The following is a 19,506-nucleotide window of genomic DNA, read 5'->3' as shown; positions in this document are numbered from 1 at the left end:
TTGAAGGCAGAAAAAGATCATCAAAAATAATAATTGGAAAGTTCGATGCATTGGCTTCAATAATAGATGGGGAAAAAAACAGGGAAAACACCCCCCAAAAATTAGAAAACTTTAACACTAAAAACTAATGAGATTTAACCATTATCTATAGAACATGCCACCCAACAACAAGATACAGAATGTGCATTCTTCTCATGTACATGGAACATTCAACAGATAAACCACTTCCTAGACCACAAGACAAGCCTCAATAAATTTGAATGATTGAATAATCGAAAGTATGCTCTTCAACAAGTATGCAATGAACTTAGAAATCAATAGCACAAAGGTTGGACATTGAATTGTGGGGGTATGGGACATGGGGCATTTCTGGGGATTGAACCCAGGAACATTCTACAATAAACCACATTCTTAGCCCTTTTTGGTTTTTATATTGAGACAGAGTCTTAGTACATTGCTATGGCTGGTGTCAAATTTGAGATTCTCTTTCCTCAGCTTTCCAAGTAGCTGGGAATACAGGACACACGCCTTAATAATGAAATGGTCCAAAAATTATAAACAAGTGTAATTAGAAAATACATGTGATTAATGAAAATGAAAATACAATGTGACCCAGACAATAAGCCCATCAATATATATCCACATAAAACCTGTCTAAAAACATTCACAGGAATATTTTTCATAATAGACAAAAGGTGGAAACAACTCAAATGTTTAACAACTGATGGATAGATAAACAAATATTGTATGTCTATATAAGGGAATAGTATTCAGTCACACACAGAAGAAATAGTGATTTAACATGCTATCACATGAATGAATATTGAAAACATTTTGTTAAATGAAAGAAGTCATCCACAAAGGCAATAGTGTATGGTTCCATTTACATAAAATGTTCAGAATAAGTAAATTCATTTGGGGGTTGAATTTACTTATTCAACAGATCAGTCATTTGGGGGGGTTGGGCAGAGGAGAAACAGGAGCGATTGCTGCTGGATGTGGGATTTCTTTTCAGTTGTGGGAATGTTTTAAAGGTGATTGTGGTGGTGTTCATGTGCTCTGAACATAGTACACACCAATCCATCGTATACTTAGGTGGTGAAATGCTTTATATATAAATTCCTGCACAAGAAAGCTTCTATGTTAAAAAGAAAAAGAAAATAATTAGCATTAGATTCACAGCTGGGGGTAATTAGGGACTTGACAGGAGCAATTTCTATTTATGTTGCATGAGGAACAATAGAAGTTCTTGTTTTATGTGTTTTTTAATACAAAAGTATTTTAGTATTTTAATACCATGTATTATTTGTTCTAATTAGTTATACATGACAGTAGAATGCATTTTGACACATTATACATAAATAGAGTATAATTTCTCATTCTTCTGGTTATACATGATATGGAATCACACCAGTCATGTAGTCAAATATGCACATAGGGTAATAATGTCCGGTTCATTCTATTGTTCTTCCTACCCCCATACCTGCTCCCTTCCCTTCACTCCCCTCTGTCTAGTCCAAAGTACCTCTATTCTTCCCTAGCCAACCCCCCCCCACCTGCAACCTTATTGTGAGTTAGCATCTGCATATCAGAGCAAACATTCCGTCTTTGATTTTGGGGGATTGTCTTATACTCAGCCTTAAAGAAAAATGAAATTATATCATTTTCCAAAAAATGGATGGAGCAAGAGAATATCATGCTAAGTGTGTATTTTCTTAAAGAAGGAAACGGAATGCTGTTGAAGATAGTATGTGTAGACTACTCATTCAGAAGGTGTAGCTGTAAAGGGAAGAAAACACAGTGCCATTTGGAGAAGATTTTCCTGAAAGCAATGAGATGATAAGAGGTGAAAGGCAAAGATTCATAAGAGTGGCAGTGAGCGAAAGAACTAGCTAAGGAAGATGTGAGCAGAAATGGAATCTGGAGAACTGAAAGGGATGAACTTTCCATCTTGATATCATCACTCTTCAACTGACATGGGAAGGAAGACATACAGAACAACTATGCTCCCCTTGAGTTGCTCATAATCTGGGGGCAGCAGCTGGGCTCTGGCTGAGGAGACATTACTTCAAGATTCCCAAACCTCTCTGGCATTCTAGTACTACCCATCCTGACACCTGGGGGAAGAGAGGGGGTGGAGGAGACCAACCTTCACCATGAGTTTCTCACGAAGAAGAAAGTGACAATTCTCAAAAGAAAACCTGATAGTTTTGAGAGCACAGCATCTATGGGGGATTCTCAAGTCATATCAGCAGATCTTAAAACAAAGGCAGCAAATAACTGTGAACAAGATCCAGATGGTTAACCATAACACCCAATATTTATTGAACACAGATTATATGTAAGCACAAGTCTACACACTTTATATTTATAAGTTTAACTTTAGTGACAACCTTATAAGATGGGCATTCTTAAACCTACTTTGCAGATAGAACATTGAGGCATATGAAGGAATAAGAACTCGCTGCAGTCATATAGCTAGCAAGAAGGTAGAACCAGGTTTTGCAGCCAGGCAGTCTGAGTGTCTGTACTCCTAAGAATGAGGCTATATTGATTTTCCATAAAGTGACATAAGCAATGAAATGATCCTGGCAGGGTCTATGGTGAACAGAAGAGCATAGGACTATACTATAAGAGGGCAGCCACTGCTTATGTTCAGATCTGGAAGAATTTGGGCCCTGTGTTTCCATATTATGCATATTTTCCTTAAAGGGTGAAGCTTAAATCTAAATCTATAAATAAAAATTTAGAAGTTTTAAACATCAGCGATTTATTTCTGATAATTTAAGTATTATCTGGCAGACATGTCTACAAGAAGTATATGACCTCTTCTTCAAGATACCTTTAAGCTGCTAATGTATGTCCAAGAGAAACAGGGTTAGACATTCTAAACATGAAGTTTGAAGGGCTGGGTGAGGTTCAGTGGGTGCTTGATTAGGTAGCATGAGGCTGTGGTTTCAAACCCCAGCACCATCACAAAAAAATGAAGAAGAAAAGGCATTGGATCACTTTAGAAATTTGGTATCTGTAAAAATGGCAATTTAAATGCACAGTATAGAGAGGGAGACATGAGGTATATTAAGAAACAAGCTAACCAACAAATACAAATGAAAAATAAAAATTGATATTACCAGCCCAATGCAAAAAGAAGACCAAAGATATTTAGAATAATAAACAATAAGAGAAATGCCAGGCTACTGTCATTGACAAGGGTAATTGGGATGAGATATCATTCTTCAACAAAGATAAATGTGACCTAGAAAAATAAATCTCTTGCTATAAAAATCCTGTTCCACTTACATCAGACATAACTGTATTCAGTGAGACGTGAACAAATAAGGGACAAATCCATACCTCACAAGGTTATTAGAAGAGGAAAAGAACACAAGGGTATGGGCCTGCATATATCCCCTCCTTAGATTAAGTCATCGCTTCAAAACTATATGCATTTCTCGCCTAGGTAGACACAACCAGGAAATGTACATAGTTCTAGAAATCCTTACCTCAGGATAGTTTAAAAGTCAGTATAATTTTAATTTTGCAATGACTAGTGAAGTTGGATATTCACATCTGCTTATTAGACATTTTCCTCTTTAATTAGCAAACTGATTATCTCCTCCTGTCCTTTGCCCACTATCCACTAAAAGTGGCATTTTGACTAGCAAGTTAACATCTTTTACAAATGGCATGCAGTGAAACTGACCCTCTCATCCACAACAGACCCTTTGGAAAGAAATTTGATTTGTGTGTCAAGACACATCATTCACTTGGTAATAAACACTACTTTTATAACTATATGCTAAGAGATTCATGTGAAACATAGAAAAACATTTTATGAACAAAGATATTCAATATAAGATTTTCTCATAGCCATTCAAAGATTGAAATTAGCCTATAAGACCACAATAAGTAAAATGATCTGAGTTTCTTAAAATAGCATGAAATATTTATGATATTTTATAGAAGTAGAATGAAAGAAGTTCTTGAGGTACTGTTATCATCACTGCAAATATGTATAAAATGACTAGAAATGAAAAAAAAAATGAAAGAATCAGGTGATAGGATTGTGGATGATCATTTTTCACTCTAATGTGTTTTGCATATTTACTACAATGAATGTGTGTCACTCTTAAAATTTACATATTGTCTAATATGAAAATGAAATGTCACCATTGGAAATGCATTTATTTAGATCTTGAATAATATGATGAGTAAGAACCACATAAAGATGGCTTGATGGACAGATGGAATAATATAGATGCTAAGATGAAAATGGTAGGTAGTAGGCAAGTAGTAAAAATTTTGTTTTACAGAATATGTCAATTAGGGCTTCTATTTGCAATTGAGAAAAATACCTTGACTTTTTTAAACACCAAATGGCTTTGCTAAAATATATTAAGTAGCTCCCAGAATCTGCAGGAGAGCCCAAATAGGGAAGCAATGCACCAACACCCAATGCCACCATCCTAAATCCCTGGCGGACGCACCACTGCTACCTGCTGTCTGAGCCCCTGGATTTTGCTTCATAGCTAATCAAGCTCCTCTGAAGCAGCTGCTACTCTAGCCACTAGAAGCTGGATATGTGTGTTGCAGGGCACAAACAGTCACCCTACTTGAGATGGGTTTTGTGTGGTCTCAGCTTCATTTCAATATTGGCTCCTGCATCAAAGTCTGAAGCAGGCACATTTGATAAGCAGATCCTGTGCAGCATTCACAGCCCAAGCTGCAAGGGAGATTAGAAATTAGGCAGAAAGTGAGTGTCTAGCACTTTCAGCTTCTGTACTATATGTCTCAAGGTGGGGGAATTTTCAAAACTGAGGAAATTCCTGTACAACTGATAAAAAGGACAAATTTCCACTCCATTAGATGGGTCTCAGTCACTCAGGACTTACACAGGAATAGCTCTACCATCATGTCCTGGAGACATCTGTATATCCCCGTGTACAAGGGCTTAGACCACAGATTTTCCAACTGTTGGCAGAACATACGGTTCTCCAGCTAATTCCCTAAGAGTCACCGTGAAGCCATCTACCTGCCCACTTGCATCCTAGCATCTTTGGGTCTCTGACAAAGTGTGGGGATTTTGCCCCAACCCTCCCCAGAAGACAGGCACAGAATATAAAACGTCTTCACTTACATATATAATCAGTGTCTCTGCAACAGGGGATCTGTTTCACTCATCTGATTTTGGGGGGTAAGTGTTTCTTTTTTGTTTGTTTGTTTGTTTGTTTGCTTTTGGGTTTTTTCAAAACATAAATTGTCTTGTGTTCTGTTTTTATTAATTTGACACACTAAAAGCCGTGCATAATTAATGCTATACAACCTGACAAGTCTGGAGATAAATTTATACTCATGAAACCACTACTACAATCCATACCATAAAACTATGTGGGGTTTTTATTTGTTTATTTGTCTGTTTTATTTTATTTATTTAATTTTTGTGTGTGTGTGTGTGAGAAAAAGACCTAGAGACCTGGTACCTCTGACTTACTCTTCATTTTTCTGAGTAACTAATTCAGTGTCTAAATGTAAAAGTGGGTAATTGTACCTTTACCAATCAAACACATTAGGCATCGTTTTCAGCCTAGCCTTATTCTACATATGTGTATAAACTCAAACCAGCTCAGACAAGAGGAAATTCATTGAACAATTGGATCCAGGATCACAAGTGGATTCAGAGTACAGTCTCCCTCCTCATTACAGGCTCTGTTTACCTCTGTGCTTTGCTTTGCTTTCCAGCATGGCTAGCTCCACAAAGTAATCCCCCAAATATTCAAGTTCAAGAATCTCCAGAGCAACAGTCCAGTGAAAACACAGTTTACCTTTCCCAAACATTCCAGCAGGAACCATAGGACTTAATCTCACAGAACTGATTTGAATTATGAATAGAGCTGGACAATTGGCCAGGCCTCCTCCACATTCTTACCTTACCGGCCAGAATAGGCTTTTCCCCACCTAAGTTACATGGACTGAGATGAGGAATTTCATTAAAGAAGATGCAAATCCCAGTTGCCAGAAAGGGAATAGAGATGCTAAAGGGCAAATCACTGGTGTTCACCTAAGAGGATAATCCGGAAGTTTTTACCAGCTCACCTCCTGCTCAGGTGCAATTGAAGTGAGCCTGCCATGCACATTAGAGAATAAGTTTTGGAAAACAGACGTTAAGGGTGGATGTGAAAATATGAAGAGGAGAGAATAAAGAGCTGAGAGAGAAACAGAAAACCAGAAACACCACTCTTGTGAACATTCCTGATATCTTCCGGGGCAGACCTCGCCTGACAAGATGCCAGGGAACGTCATTCTGTGATGCATACTGCAAAGCCTACACTAAGGCATTTAGACACAGAAACCTGAGAAATAAGAAATGAAACATATGTACCAAGCCAACATTGGTGACAAATGCATTTTCTCTTGGGTTCTAGTTATTCTTGATTTGCCCAGTTATCTGTCCCAAGTACTGGTCCTATTGACCCAAAGTGACCACAGGCTGTGGTTAGATTTAGCTAATAAAAATATAGGGATGCTCAGCTGAACTTGAATTTCAGATAAACAGCAGGGGGTTTTTTAGGTATAATTATTATATCCTATACTATATTTAAATCATAATATACCAAGAGATTATTTGTCATTTTTCTGAAATTCAGATTTAATCAGGCATCCACAGTTTATCTGGTAACCTAACATGGGCACAGCTCAAGGGAGGTGCTTTGCTGAGAAATCACAGAGGCAGCAGCCACAAGTATCAATCATTTCCCATAGTTTCCCACAGCAGCTGGAAGTACCTAGCCTCTGGAAAGTTCCTGCTCATTCACCCATGCCAGGGCTGGTTAACAATTTTTCTGATCTTTTAACTTTACTTCCCCATATTCCTCCCAAGGCTATATATACATTTGAACGCCTAAAATACATTCTTTATCCTATAATGCTCATGAGGTTTCTACTTACCTGATTAAATGCTATCTAAACCTCATTATGACTTTAACAGGAAGGTGCCACTATTATTCTTATTTCACAGGAAAAGGAACTGCCACAGAAAGGCAGGGTAAAGTTACCTGCTCCAAGTCACACATGTGATAAGCACTGGATCTGGTATTTAAACTCAGGCAGTCTAATTTAATAGCTAGCTCAACTACCACATTATATGGCCATAAAAGCATACGTGTGTGTATATATAAAGATGCATAATATAACTGCCATAACAGCATTTATAAACACATATATACACATCACATATAGTATGCATTTTGTAAGTAATATATGTCATATATAAAAACTGCATAGCTGACTAGATACAAGAATAGATATAAATATTCATCCTATATGAAAATCATAGACACTGATTTGCAATCTGGTTGTTTTTTTTTTCTGGTAGATATCAAAATACCAAATGTGAATATGTATTTGTATTCTCAATTACACACAATCAGTATTTTGATATTCATTAGTGATAACAGTTGAAAAACCAGTTTCTCTAAAGTATTTCTGGAGCTAAATTGTCATCTAAACAAAAATAATAGGTGGAACTGCTTCTCTGGATAATATTGGTTACTTGAAAAAAAAACAAAAAACAAGGCAGCTCATTAATGTTTAAATGAGGATGAATGTGAAGACAGAAGGTTAATGAGTACTCAGGGTGGGAGGAGCCCTGAGACAGTTTAAGGCTGAGAAACAAATGCAATGTTTAGAAGAAAATGATAGATAGTCCAACTTAATGAGTACATAGTGTACTAATTATTGTAGTGAAATATGTTTAATTAAAAAGAAGTCTGCTTTCTAATGATTATACAGACTGTAAACCAGTTTGTAAATTCCCAAAGATAGCTAACAGTATATGTAAAGAGTGCATGGAAAGTTTATAGGAGAATAAAGATATTTGTTTATTTTTATGGTTAAAGAAAGCATTCCAGGAAACCCAGTCTGTTTAATATAAGTTTTCCTAGTTTCTTTTCTTTCTTTCTTTTTTTTTTTTTTGTGCGTGTGTGTATGTGTGGTATTGGGGATTAACCTAGGGGTATTTTACCACTGAGATATATCCCCAACCTTTCCTATTTTTTATTTTGAAGCAGGGTTCTCATTAAGTTGCTGAGGTTGAACTCAAACTTGCAATCCTCCTGCCTCAGCCTCCCAAGTGCTGGGATTACAGGTGTGTGCCATCATGCCTGGCAAGATTCCTTGATTTCTTAAAGCAATGCCCAGATGAACAGGCATGAAAAAGGTACTTGGAAATAAAATAAAGTCATAGGAGAACCATCTTCATACATTTTAACATGAATTTGAAGAAACACATTTTAGTACAAATGTAAAAAAAGAAGAAGAAGAAGAAAAGAAAAGAAAGAAAGAAAAATTATAATAAATTTTATTCAGGTAATTGGTGTTATAATCCATTTATAGAATAAAAAATATCACCCAAGCCCATACACTGCAGTTTGTGGTGGGACCTGAGAATGACAAAAGTTTATTTTCACATTCTGGTTCATTCCAGTCCCTACTGGTATCTCAGTGCATAGGGAACACTTGCAGGAAGAGAAAGAGAGTGGAAAGGAGAGCTTCAAAATGGGGTTCCTGAAATATATGTTTCCTTCTGTCTCTTACTGCTGTGTGTGTGTTGGGGGACATGGCTGATATTCTCAGACATATCTTCAAGAAAATTTCAACCTGAGGAAAAATTTGTAATGATTCACTTTCTAGGTCTATCCTTCACTCACCTCCTCCCACACAAATGTGGTGTGGCCACGGGGAGGAAGCAGTGGTGTTCTTGAGTCAGCCTGTACCAACTCATGAGAGCTTGCTCTTGAAATTCTAAAGTAACTTTCAGACTGCTTATTAAGCATAGCTATTATTAAAATTCAAATTATGTAGACTTATGATAGATAAATTGCATTTAAACCAAGGCACTGCTCAAACTTAGCAATTCCTAGTTATTTGTTAACAGTTGTTATCATTGCTCTAGAAGGCATTCCCACCTACCATATCTGTAGAGTGGGCATACCATATACTACAACACAACTCCTCAGAACTCCACCCTCAGTGACTTCCCATTGCTGGCTTGAAATGGACTGTGGTGGAATAAATGTGTTACAAATTCACCTCCACCCTAGACAGTGGTTCAACAGTTACCAGCATGCCGCGATACAGAGGTCATTGCAGGGAACTGAACCATGGTGCGCAGATCCTGTGATTGAAAGTTGACACTGGAGCTCTAGCTGCTGTTGAAGCAAAGGAAAATGATAAGAGACGGGTCTGCAGAAGCAACCAAATAGATGAATCTCAGTGGGTCACCATTCTGAGGAAGCTGGGCAGAAAGAAACCGAGGCTCCGGCTGGGAGCTTGAGATGAGAATCAAAAAAAGCCAATAAAGCAGGAAAACATAAGTATCAGACAGGTGTTGAAACCACAGATAAATTATTCAACTGTAGTCAGCAGACTTAGTAGTGTGGATAGTAGGTATGAAAAGGAAGAAACATTAAAATGGAGAGAAAAATTGATTTCCACGTTTACCTTATATCTCTCCAAAGTCTTAATTTTCTGAAATTACCTCTTCTCCCTCTATTCAAAATTATTCACCCTCCAATGTCTGATCTCATATTTAAAAGGAAACAAACCAGATTAGAGCAATTTACTCTGAAGAATAAGTAACATTATTGCATACTAATATTCATACACACATACCATATGCACACACACGTGTTGGCTGGAATAGCATTCATTGGGAAACACCACTGGAGACAGAATTGGGAGCATATCTGTAATTTCCCATTGCAAAACCAGGCATAAGTGGAGTCAAAGACTGGGGGAGGGGTGTGGGAAAAGGGAGGAATTGTGAATGAAATGGACCAAACCATGCTATGTACATACATGAATATACCACAGTGATTTCTATCTTTGTGTATATTTATAAAGCACCAAGTAAATGAATACAAACAAATAGAAGGAAAACCAGTAAGGCAGAGAAAGGGAACAAGAGGAAGAGAGGAGCTAAAAGAAAGAGGAGGCACGGAGGACTGAAATGGAGTAAATTATTCCATGTATGTACGATTATTTCAAAATGAACTCCATTTTTATGTATAATATAATGCACTAATAAAAAGTGCATTAAGGCATAAGATTCAGAGGATCTTAAACCTTGAGCTGTGAAGCTTGAAGCTGCAGGATTAGAGAAGCACCAGCCCCTCCCTGGCGAGATTCCTGCCGTGGTGTGGCAGAATGTTGGCTCCAATTCTATCCTACCGATTTTGTGTCCACGGGTGGTGGGAAACGACAGTGTGTGCTTAGGGCCCTGGAGTCTACACCTCGTGGTTATACACTAGGTCAAACCAGCAATAGGAGTTGCAACATCAAGATTTCTGGTGGGGGGACACATCAGCCCTTTCCCTGGTATGATTATGGATTGGAGCCCAGACCTTTCATTTGACTAGGATTGATTCATCCCAAGAACCTAGGCACAGCCAACTCCGATGGAGTTTATACAAGGACAGCTGCTTTTCTGGGAGGCTAGTTTACAGCAGATAATTCTTAGGTTATGTTCTTTTTTTCCCCTTATTTCTTACTGACATCTGGCCCGGATTCTTCAAGAGATTCCTGGAATATAATAGATAATTAATCAACACAGACTAATTAGACTCCACTAGATGGACAGTTTAAGGAGTTTTCTTTTTTTAATCAAATAGGTCCTCTGCTGTCTTTCTCCCTGTCTTTTAGAATATCTCATTCTTCTGCCAAAACAGCTTAACACTCCCTGCATGAAGACCGGAGGCAAGGATGACAGCCTTTTCTCCCCAAATGCCATCTGCTCCAAAGAAGACTGCTATGATTAATCACTGATGTCTGTTATAGGTAGGGGGACAAAAGGTAGTGTGACATGTGCCATATGTTTGTCATTTTACCTAACTTTTCAGTAAATTATTCTCCCCACTTCAGAAACTGTATTTTTTGGACGTCTGTTTTTCTCCTTAAACACTACAAGCTAGACAATGAATTATTACTCAGCACTAGAAAGAAATGAACCCTTAAGTCATGGAAAGACATGAAGGTCTGAAACTTAAATACTTATTCAAATATTTATTAGTATTTATTAAATGCTTATTAAAGTAAATAAAGGAGTCGATCTGAAAAGGCTACAGAGTCTATATATAGACTGTATAAAACTATCGGGAATGGAAAACTGTGGAGACAGAACAAGATGGGGGGTTGCCAGGGGCTGCAGAGAAGAATGGATAAGTAGGTGAAGCCCAGCACAGTGAATTTACTCTGTTTGATACTGTACTTGTGCAATTTTTCCAAATTCATAGAATGCACCATACCAACAGCAATCCTAATGCAAATCTCAGACTTGGGGTGGTGAAGTGGGAATGTAGGTTCTTCATTTGCAACAAATATGTCACTCAGGTGAGGGGTTCTGATAACAGGAAAGGTTATGCATGTTTGGAGGCCACAGGTGTATTATATATCTTTGTACCTTCCACTTAGTTTTACTTGAACCTAAAATTTCCCTAAAACATAGTCTTTCTGTGTAGCCCACAAGCTACTCACCTCTGCTATGATCTTTCCAGGAGCTATGGCTTCATATGTAATATAAATCAAATAAAAATTAGCTTAATAGGCTATGTCTACCCTTGGATAATTTTCTAGTAAGGTCAAATGGTTAGGTCTAAAGTTTGAAGAACATTGATAGTATAATTTCCCTGGGGAAATATTTATTTCTGTCTTTTAGAATGACAAAGCCCCGGGTGTTTGAAATGTGTGTTCTTTGGTAAAAGATGATGGCAACACCCATTCTCTCTTGTCCTTGTAAACACCAACCGATTTCTTTATTTTATGGATTCTAAAGTCATTTTCTGTCGGATAAATTTAAACAACCACCAAAATAAAAATCCAATGTTGCATTTTGAAGGAATAATCTCTATGTTGCTTGGGTTATTACTAATGATATTTAGCGATAAATAAGTGCTTCCTATGTGTTTAATACTATGAGAAGTCCTGTGCATACACTGTGTAAGTCAAGCTGCAGAATAGCATTGCCTCTCTATAGGGCTATTGTCAGGAATATAAGGACACTTGAGAATAAATGAGTTGGAAATGTAAAACTAGAATATTTTCCAACAAGTGTAATAATTTTTTTACCCTCCACCATAGTTAGAAAAATAATTGTGAACTCACTAAATATTTGTTAAAATACCATATTTGTGATCATTCCATAATTAAAAGCATGTCTTATATTTTATTGTGCCTCACAATAACCTCAATGATGGACAAAAACAGGACAAATAATCCCCATTGTATGGATGAGGAATGAGTGTCGGGGAGGTTAAATGATTTGTTCAACCTAAGCAAGTAAGTTCTTTCCAGTTTGCAAATTTACTATCTCCCCAAACTACTTTCCCATTTGTTGTTGGATAGTTTCAAAATTTAAGGCCAATTAATTTTTAATGTGGTGCCCTGAGCTACCTCTTTATATTGTGTGCTTTATGAGTTCATTCCCTTAATACACCTTGCAATGTCCTCACAGAGCTCATTCCATAAGGTTCAGGATCTTAAGCATTAACTGTAAGACTCTGGAGGAGCCTTCAATTTACTCCCTGGCTCTATCTCAAAGGCCAGGGATTTGACCCAGTTCTCACCACCAGCCTCCTCTGGAGTAAGGGCCTTTGCATCTGCTCTTACCACTGTTTGTCCTGTGCCCTTCTTCCTCTACCCTTTAACTAACTAGCTTCTTTACTTCCTTGGGGTCTACTATTGAGTCATACACTCATCAAAGTTTTCCCCAACTTCCAACTCTGGGTGAAAAAGCTTTGTTTTTTTACTCTTACACTCTTACCTTTATCAAGGTCTTTCTGGCTACCTGGCATACAGACAAGTCTTTCTTTGGTCAATTTTCCATAGTCTAAGTTATGGTGAGAAACAGAGCCCACCTTTCATTATAGAAATAGTAGTAGATAACCCATGTTCCTAGCTTTCCTTTCAGCTAGATTACAGATGCACAAACTATGCTTAGAAAGTTAGATGCACCTGCTCCCAGCTTTGAACCACAAACTAGTAACTAAAAGAAGAATGGCTGGAAACAGATTTATTCTCAAGGGATGAAAATGGCTAGACAACATCCAGTTCTGAAGAACCACAAAGGCAGCAACAGTATTGGTGCTAACGGTGGAATCCTCAATCCATGTCTGGCAATGTGAGTCAGTGTGTTAGTGATTAGTGAAGTTAAAAGTACTGTCCTCGTAGAAGTACTGTAGCTTAACTTTGGGTATGACTTTTGGCTGTGCATCTGCCCTTATTTCACCTTCTGAGCTTGGCTTCCCAGCCTTTCTGATAATTCTATGAAGTAGAATCTGGCTCAAGTGTGGAAGGCTTGGTCTCCCATGCAACAACGTTTAAGGTGAGGTTCTTGGGAAGTAATAGGATCAAGAGGGCTCTGATCTCATCAAAGGATTAATGCATAATGGATGAGTTCATAGCTGATGGCCTTATTGGGAGGTAAAGCCTAGTTGGAGAGGGTAGATCACTAAGAGTGTGCCCTGGAAGAGCATATCTTGTCTCAGGCACCCCTCTCTTTCCCAGATGCCATGAGGTGAACAGCTCTGCTCTACTACAACCTCTCAACCATATTACTGTGTCTCTCCACAATAGAGCCAGCCAACCATGGACCAAAACCTCTGAAACTGTGAATCAAAATAAATCTTTTCCTCAAGTTGTTTTTTTAAGCACTTTGTTAAGTGATGCAAAGCTGATTAATATACAGTGTATCTTCTACATAAAATGTATTTTTGTTTAAATCATCTAGATTCAGTTTCTGATGTTTGCAACTTTGAATCCTGATTTAAAGCATTCCTGCCATTTATAACATTTGACACAATTTTACAAAAATATTTATTTTATTGATGACTTCTTCTCCCACCACACTATAAGCTTGATAGTTTGATGAAGAATAGTTTTCTACTTTATGTGCCAGTGTATTTCTACTGCCTGAAACATACTGGTCACATAAGAAATAAAAAAATCTGCTGAATGAAAGAATGAAATAATATACATAAAGCATGGTACCTAAATGATGCAGAGGGTAGGGGGCAATAGTGAACACAAAAGAAAATTACAACCATGATCGTCAAGAGAAAAGAGATATTTTTAATGAAGTTATGTGTGTACACACAGTGAGATGCACATGGGGGTTGCATGTTTTTATACATTGTGCAATATAGAATGTGAGTGTTGGAAAGGTAGAAAAATCAAAAGGAGAACATAGGGCATTGTGAAAGTGAGGGCTCTCATACAGGATCTTGAAGAACAGATCAACTGTGTATATTCAAAAGTTGAATGAGGGACTTTTCAAGGGAGTCAGGATAAATGGAGAGATGAGGAAAGACCAAGAGGTTAGAATGTGCAAGAATGAGGTATAGCAAGTTGTTCAGTTTGCCGTTTCCTGCGGAGTTAATGGGCAGCCATCAAAAGCTGTTAGGTGGGAAGCTTTGGTAAAATCAATGTGGTAAACTCTTTAAAATGTACCAGACAATAGAAAGACTAGACACATAAAAGTGATATTTGAAATCTAGTATAATTCAAAAGTGGTGTAGGCCAGGCACGGTGGCGCACACCTGTAATGCCAGTGGCTTGGGAGGCTGAGACAGGAGGATCACAAGTTCAAAGCCAGCCTCAGCAAAAGAGAGGTGCTAGACAACTCAGTGAGACCCTGTGTCTAAATAAAATACAAAATAGGGCTGGGATGTGACTCAGTGGTTGAGCACCCTGAGTAACCTCCAGTACCCCACACACACACACAACAAGGACAACAAGGAGAGAGAGAGAGAGAGAGAGAGAGAGAGAGAGAGAGAGAGATGTAATGGCATTGTTTTAAGTAGCGGGAATGAATGAATAAGAAAGATAGATGAGATACCAAAAAGGTGAGATAGCAAAGATTTATAAACCAGATAAAAGGAAGTATAATAGAACAAAGATGTTTATTATTATTATAAAGACCAAAAAACTGGCAATATGCTAACAGCAAGAATAGAAAGAACCCACAGGAAAAGGTCAAGTTTTATAGAGAAATATAGTTTCTTGCAGGACATGTTGAGATTAAAGTATGGCACTCTCCAACACACAACCAGAAGTAGAGGTCTGAAGTTTGAGAGAGAGCAGAGTTTGGGGTGTAGATTAGGGACCACAGCAGATGATGTCATCACACTCCCAGGTTGCTTGAGTGTTTCTTTATACCATTTCCATGTGCCCTTCTTCCCATTTTGGTTTGGGTTCTATCATCTATCATATTGCAGCTTATGCTTGGAAAATAACCTTGAGGTACTGAAGGTGAATCACATAAAAAGGCAGAGAGTGGAAGAGCTTCGTGTTGACATTCACCCTCCCTTTCCTGTCCCCCCCCCCCACCCCCAGTCAAGTGAAGAAGTAGGAAAGCCTTGCCTCACATTGGCCAAGCAGAGCAATAACAGGCACTCCAATTTTTCTTCAGGATCAGGCATATATTGCCTGAGATTATTCCCTTCCTTTTCTGGTTTCCTCTACTTATCCGTCTTGCCTTAGTCATTTCTTTTCCAGGCTCTTCTATGACAAGTTCTTTAGGAATCTTTTGCACATGAATCTGTATCCCAGGGTCTGCCTCTGGGGAGGCCGACTGAAGGCAGGGTGTTGTTTGCTGACCAAGCCTTCTATATTGTCCCTGACCTTTCTAGTTATTTTTATCATTTATTGAAAGAGAGGTGATGAGATCTCTGATTACCATTGCAGATTTCTATATTTCCTTTTGCATCCTGTTGGTTTTGCATCATTTGTTTTAAAACTGTTATCAGGTGCATAAGTACTTGGGAATTTGAAGCCCTCTTAGTAAATTGACTCTTTTATCATTATGCAATGATCGTCTTGATTCTTGATAACTTTCTTGGCATTAAAATCTATTTGATCTGATATTAATACAGCCCCTCAGGCTTTCTTTTTGATTATTCTTTTTGATTTTTATTTTGATTATTCTTGCTATAATAAGGCTAGTTAAATCTTTTCACTTTTAATGTATTTGTGACTTTGTAACTAAAGTAAGTTTCTGAAGCTAGCATATATGGGGGTCCTGCTTTTTTAAATCAACTGAGGATTTTAGGGAATTTACATTTAATGAAATTATTTGGTTTCATTCTATTATCTTTGTATTTGTTTCATGTGTTCTTTGCTATCCTCTTCTTGTTTTGGATTAATTTCATATATTTATGATTTATAGATATATATCTCCCTTGTGGCTTATTAGCTGTAACTCTATTTTTCTTTGTTTTTTTTTGTTTTTTTTTTTTTTTGGTTTATAGTATACATCTTTTATTTTTCACAGTCAAATTCCACATACTAAATTTCAAGCACTCCAAGCAAATTACAGGAACTTTAAAATATATATGTAGCTTTTCTATCATAAGGCCTTTGTGATATTGTAGTCATACATTTTATTTGTATGTATATTATAAATTTTAACAATACACTGTTACAACTTTTATTTTAAACAATTATAATTTAAATTATTCTTCTTTAAATTTCAAATATCTGGTATTCACCATACATTTTTCCTTTCTGGCCATTTTATTTATTTGTGCTGATGTGAATTACCACTGGCATTTATTTTTTCCAACCCCAAAGATTTCCTTCACCATTTCCTATAGTACATTTCCCGCTGCTATCAAATTTTTTCATCTCTTTCCATATCTGAACTAGTCTATATTTCACCTTAATTTTCAAATGGATACTTTTACTGCATGTAGAATTTTAGGTTGATGATGTTTATATTTGTTTCTTCAAGTAACTTAAAGATGTTCTACTCTGTTCTTGTTGAAATTGCTTCCCATGAGAAATCGTGCTATTCTTATCTTTATTTCTTAGTATGTACTGTGTCTCTTTTGATGGTTAAAGATTTTCTCTTTAGCATTGTTTATAAGCAGTTTGATTATGATATGCCTTGACATAGGTATCCTCACATTTCCAATTCCTAGGGTTCCTTGAGTTTATCTATAGATAAACTTGAGTTTATCTATAGAGTTGGATCTATAGATATATTTTACAAATATGTGGATATCTTTCAAATTATCTATTTCCTTATACACTTTTTCATCTCTCCACTTATTCTGTGATTTTAATTACAAACATATCAAAACATTTTATGTTACCTCATTTTTTATTAATGCTGTGTTCATTTTTTCTTAGTCCTTTTCCTTCTGTGTTCATGTCAGTTTCTATTTCTATGTATTCAAGTTAACTAATCCTGTTTTCTGCAGTGTCTAATCTACTATTAATTTCTGCACAGTATTTTTTTTCCCAGACTGTACTGACTCCACATCCCAAAGTTCAATTTAGGTCTTTTTTTCTTTCCTTTGGTACTGAAGATATCCAGTCCTTTTTATTTTTATTTAACTTATTTATTTATTTGAGACAAATTTGAGACAAACCTGCCTCAGCCTCCTAAATCACTGGGATTACAGGCATGCAACACTGCATGTCTTTCCATATGTTCCTGTTTCCACATGACATGCTAAAATTGTATTTAATATGTGAAATACAATCATAATAACTCTCTTACTTTACACCTACTGAAAAACCATCTGGGTGATTTCTGGGTCTTTTTATAGTGATTGACTATATCTTCATTACGTTTCATAGTTCCAGCTTCTTTGTATGCAGGTAATTTTTAATTGGATGCCAGACATTGTGAAGTTTATCTTGTTGACTGCCAGACATTTTTTATTCCTATAATATTTTTGAATATTTGAGTTGTTTGAGCCTTCTGATGCTTTTAATAAAACTTCATAAGATAGGGCTAGAGCAGTCTTTTGTCTAAAACTGACTTTGCCCTAGCACTGAGGCAAAACCGATCTGAATACTCTATCCAGTACTTCATTAAGTACTCTGGGATGTACTCCAGAGAACAAAATGATAGAACTATCAGAATGTGGAAACTAATTTAATATGTGGTACCAGAAGCAAGTACCAAGGAAAACACCCAGGTGTTTGTCTTGGATAACTGGATTGATGGCAGTGTTTTCAATGAAACAAGTATTATTGGTTAGATGTACTAAATTTTTTTATAAAATAAGAGGCAGTAGACTAGGTTGGCACATTCATTCTACTTGTTACAGGCACAAAGGAGGGGTAAGTGAAATAAAAATAACTAAAAGAAATGGTGGGAAAATGACAAATGGTAACCCTAAGGCCCAATCACGGTGAGATAACTTGGCTAGTAGTGGAACCAAGAGTCTTGGTTCTGATGTTCTCTTAGCAACTCTGGGCAGTGAGATGGCAGAATCAGAGGGAAGAGTTTGATGAAGAATATGAAGCAGCAAATGAAAGTTAACAGTAATGTGTAAGATGGAAAGCAATATGTAGGACTCATACCAGCATCATTAAAGAGCCTTCTTATAAACACAGATTGGCCAGGGAAGCCAGAAAAGTCAGGATTGCCTCAGTGAGAGATTTAGACAGGAGTAAATATCTTGAGGTCAATGAAGGAGAAATATGAATATGAGGTAGTCCTCATAGAGAATGGCAGTAGAGAAATTCCCAGCAATACAGTGGGTGTGAATGTGACTTCACTTCATTGGATGTAGGAAGTGGTTGTGAAGTAAGATTTCTGCAAATGCCACAAGCATGAAATTTTCATTCCAATAAATGGGGTCCAAAGGAAGTCTCTGAACAAAGAAAGTCACACTAGAGGTCAGTAAATCACAGAAATGAATGAAGAAAGAGCAGGAAACTGAAATTGTTAAGAGCATATAGTCAACTGTGGGGGAAGAGACAGAGAGATGGAGGGATAGAAGGAGGTTGAGGATGAGTGCTTTTCTTCCTTTCATCCAAAGACCTTTATTAGAAGAAAGATGGTATTATCAAGAGAAAAAAAGTTGTTTGTAGTGATCATAAGAGGGAAACCTGTTCCAGAAGGTTCATTTTCAAGCACATATGACACAATAAAAAAGAACTCCATGATAATCTTCATTCTGCTGCTCATGATGGACACAGGAGGGCAAAGTAGCATGGTCATAGTATAGCAAGGAGGGTGCTGGAAGGAACACAGTGGAAAACTTTCTCCTTTGGGGACAATTTTAAAAATTAGTTCATCTGAAGTTCTTCTGAGCCATTAGCACTTCTGGAAACTTCAACATCATTTCAAATTCATCCACTAGAATATTTTAGACACATCATATATACTGAGCATCTCCACAATGAATTTTTGTTGACATGGTTTTCTCTTTGACATTCTTTAAGTGCTTACTGAGCACTCTTATGCAGAAAATAAAAAGAAAGATGATTCCCTGCCAATCAAGGTCTGAACACAAAAGGGCTCACTGACCAAATTAATTAAAAAAACAAAACCTCAAAATTAAACAAACAGCACACATTAAATACCTCAAAGTGATGACTAACAGGTGGAGATGACAGGAAGTGTACACAAAAGGTTTCACCCACACCCTGTCCTTTTACTACCACCACACCTATGAGTTTCATTTATTTAAATAATAGTGGAAGAGTAACTAAAAC

The sequence above is a fragment of the Marmota flaviventris genome, chromosome 15, assembly GCF_047511675.1.
Source record: "Marmota flaviventris isolate mMarFla1 chromosome 15, mMarFla1.hap1, whole genome shotgun sequence".
NCBI lineage: Eukaryota > Metazoa > Chordata > Mammalia > Rodentia > Sciuridae > Marmota > Marmota flaviventris.
The sequence above is the reverse complement of the archived record's forward strand: the minus strand, read 5'-3'. Positions refer to the sequence as shown.